Source organism: Pteronotus mesoamericanus, unplaced genomic scaffold, assembly GCF_021234165.1.
Source record: "Pteronotus mesoamericanus isolate MK-2021 breed Mesoamerican mustached bat unplaced genomic scaffold, CSHL_Meso_final contig_43, whole genome shotgun sequence".
In the NCBI taxonomy this organism is placed as follows: domain Eukaryota; kingdom Metazoa; phylum Chordata; class Mammalia; order Chiroptera; family Mormoopidae; genus Pteronotus; species Pteronotus mesoamericanus.
The window spans coordinates 125,318-129,454 of NW_026555161.1; positions in this window are offsets into that span (position 1 = coordinate 125,318).

Sequence of the window (4,137 nt, forward strand, 5' to 3'; positions counted from 1 at the left end):
GGTCGCGCAGGCGCTGAGCAGATGGGAAGAGGCGGAGGAAGAGGTAGGAGGCGGGGCAAGCGGCAGCCGAAGGGTCGGACAGCCGCTGCGAGCGGTGGGGGGTTGGCGGTGGAGGTCAGGTGTTACTGGGAGACCTGGACGGCAGAAAGCTGAGGAATGCGGAGGGGAGTGCTCCTCTCTCCCCACATTTTCGTCACTCTTTATCGGCTGTGGGAATCTCGCGCAGATACTGCTCTCTTATTTTTGAGTCTATTATTACTCTACGTGGTTGTTTTTTTCCTGGATGCGTGAGAGTGTCTGCAGAATACTGCAGTTTTCTGGAATCTTGGCTGGAATGTGGTTGCTCGGTAAGAATGGTGGACGACTCTTTCTCTGTGTGTCTCCACTGTGTTGATTCTGAAGCCCTGAAGAAATGTCGGCATTTGGAGTGGTTTTAGTAACTGAGGATCTGGGGTCCAATGACTGTGAAAATAAAAAGCACTTTGAGATCACAGTGTCAAAGAAAAATATGGATCGAATACAGTGCAGGAAATGATCGCTATTGCTCTAAGACCCTAGAGTGATTGTTGTTATCATTTCATGTTCGTCTCCATTTAATCAATTGGTCAGTATTAATCCTCCAACCGTGGAGCCTGTAGTGAGATTTCATCAAGTACATTTTAAGAAGTACGATAATACACTAACATGCACATGCAAATGACACTAGCTCCGACTTGTATATTTCCCAAACTTGGTATACTTGAAAATAAAAGTAAACGCTTTTAGATAATATGTATACTGGACAATCTTAAAATAGTAATAGCAGTTTTTCAGTAGAAATAGAAAGCTATATACCATGTTCTAGTGATCACAAGTCTACTAATGAGAGATTGGCTTAATCTAGCCACCCCAATAAAAAGACTTTCCATTTTTCCATGTTCCCCTCCTCTCCTTATATTTAGAAATATTAAATTTTATGTAGTAACTCCAACATAGACATATACAATGTTGTATTTTTCTTCATTTAACCTGAGTATTTTTCTATTTTGTTTGATAATCATTTTGAATGATGAAGTAATATTCTGTTGAATAACTGAACTGTATGACCATTCTTCCTTTCAGCTCACCACAGTGTAGATAAGTTTCAATAGTCAACTTATTGTATTTTTTTTTTAATTTTTAGATTACCCCTCTGGATAATTATTGAGAAGTACAGTGCTGAAATAAAGGGCATACACCTTTGAAATTAAAGATTTTAAAGATACATATTACCACTTATTTTTAAAAGATGATACCAATTTTCAGTTTCACCAGCCATGGATATAAGGAATAAACCATTGGAACTGGTCTTACACAATTGGAAATGGAGAGATGTAGAATCTTGGAAAGCTTTGATTGTGGCCAAGTCCATTGTTGGAGTACCCTAACATCTGTTACATTATAAGGATTATTATCAAATGGTTTTAATATTGTCATTTTTGTCAACTTAGCTTTTTTAAAATCAGAAAATGATGAATGCTTATAATAGATAACTTCAAAATGCAGAAATATATTAAGAACAAAATCCACAATGATTCTACCACCCAGCAATAACTACTAAATCACTAAAATAACTGATATATTCATTCCGGCGGGGTTTTTTTCTTTTTCTTTTTTTTTTTTTTTTTTTTTTGTTTTGTTTCTTGTTCCCCCGTAGGCATTTATTGGATTACCAAGTACTAGGAATACAGGGACTGTGGTGGTAAAGTATTTAATTTATATAACCTTTAATTCAGTTCCTGATCCCTCCTCCCACCCAACACACACATAGTTTATGTACTGTTACATACTATCTTTTTAAAATTATATTTTATTGATAATGCTCTTACGGTTGTTCCAATTTTCCCCTTTGGCCGCCTCCAAGAACCCCTACTCCCTCAGGCAATCCGCACCCCACTATTCATGTCCATGGGTCATGAGTATAAGTTCTTAGGCTACTCTGTTTCCTGAACAGAACTTTACATCCCTATGGCTAACTGTGACTACCAATTTGTACTTCTTAATCCCCTCACCTCTTCACCCATTCCCCCAAAACTCTCTCCTATCTGGCTACTAATAAATGCTCTCCAATCTGTGCTCCCACCTCTGTTCTTCTTGTTTGCTTAGTTTGTTTTTTAGATTCAGTTGTTGATATGTATGTGTTTATTGCCATTTCATTGCTCATAGTTTTGATCTTCTTTTTCTTAAATAAGTCCCTATATCATTTCATAAAATAATGGTTTGATGATGATGAACTCCTTTAGTTTTTTCTTTCTGGGAAGTTCTTTATCTGCCCTTCAATTCTAAATGCTAGCTTCCCTGGGTAGAGTAATCTTGGTTATAGGTCCTTGTTTTTCATCCCTTTGAATATTTCCTGGCCCATTGTTTCTAGACTGCAAAGGTTCTTTTGAGAAATCAGCTGATAATATTATGGGAACTCCCTTGTAGGAAACTAACTGCTTTTCTCTTGTTACCTTTAAGATTCTCTCTTTATCTTCAACCTTTGGCATTTTAATTATGATGTATCTTGGTGTGGGCCTCTTTAGGTTCATATTATTTGGGATCTCTCTGTGCTTCCCAGATTATATATCTATTTCCTTCACCAAGTTAGGAAGTTTTCTGTCATTTTTTTCAAATTTGTTTTCAAATTCTTCCTCTTTCTCTTCTTCTTCTGGCACCCCCGTTATGCAAATGTTGGTACATTTGACATTGTCCCAGAGGCTGCTTACACTATCCTCATTTTTTTGGATTCTTTCTTCTTTTTGTTGTTCTGATTGGATGTTTTTTCCCTCCTTACATTCCAAATCCCTGATTTGATTCTTGGCTTTATTCACTTTCCTGTTGATGCCTTGTAAATTGCTCTTCATTTCAGTTAGTGTATCCTTCATTTTGGACTCCTCTTTTATGGTTTCCATGCCCTTTTTTATGCATTGAAGTTCTCTCTCAGTTCATCTACTCCTCCCCTAAGCTCACTGAGAATCCTTATAACCATTGTTTTGAACTCTGCATCGAGTAGCCTGCATGTCTCCAATTTGTTTAGTTCTTTTTCTGGCATTTTGTTCTATTCTTTTATTTGGGCCATGGTTTTTTGTTTCCTCATTTTGGCAACCTCTTTGTATTTGTTTTTATGTATTAGGTAGAGCTGTCATGTCACCCAGGATCGATTGAGTGTTCTAATGTAGTAGGTATACTTTAGAGCCCAGTGGCACAGCCTCTCATCACCCAAGGTGGGTACTTGAGATGTGCCTACTATATGTGCTGTGTACACCTGCCTCTTGTAGTTGAGACTTGATTGCTTTCGGCAGGCCAATAGGAGGAATTTACCCAGTCTGATCAGCTGCAAGGACTGGCTGTGACCATTGACCATCATCAACCACCAACCACTGTGGAGGATCAGCTATTCAGGGGCCCACTGTACTGAACCGGACTGACTTCAACAAGGCTCTGGTGCCCACTGAGTCTACCCTTGTGTGTGCTGCTTATGGAGATGGTTGGTTGGTGGTGCTCTCACATGGTCTGTAGCTGTCCACTAGATGCGCTGGCTCTGGGCCTTCCCAGGAGGTGCAGTCCAAGGTCAGCCACTGCCTGCATTCTGTCCAGAGTTACCTGGCCTAAGCTACAATGCAGCCTGCCAGATGAGTGCTACATATGCTATGCTTGGAAGTGCCCAGAATAGGCCAAGCTGTGAACTGAGCTTGGCTGCCACTAGTAGTAAGTTTGGGGCCAATTATCAAAAGGTACAGGGTATGCATAGGCCCAATGCTGGTTGTTGAAGAGAGTTTAGGAAAATCTGAAGCATGAGCCAAGACAAGCCATTTGTTTGAAAAGCCCCTGTAAACAGCTCAGGTGGCCCCAAAGTTGAGGGAGGCAGAGCCTCAGGGAATCACCAAGGTGTGGCAAACAGTGTGGGCCATGTTGATGGAGTCTCAAATATGGCACTCGCTTTCCAGCTCTGTGGGGGAAGGGCTCAGAAAAGTAACAGTGGCCTCTGCCAGCACCTGTCTAGGAGAAAGCTGTCCCCCCAGCTCTTGCCCTGATGCCAGGCACTTCAGCTCCTCCCTATTTGCCTCTAGTGATTTCAAGCTGCTGCTCCTGTGCTGGAGCTCAGAGGGAGTGAGTCTGAGTACGGCCACGTGTGGG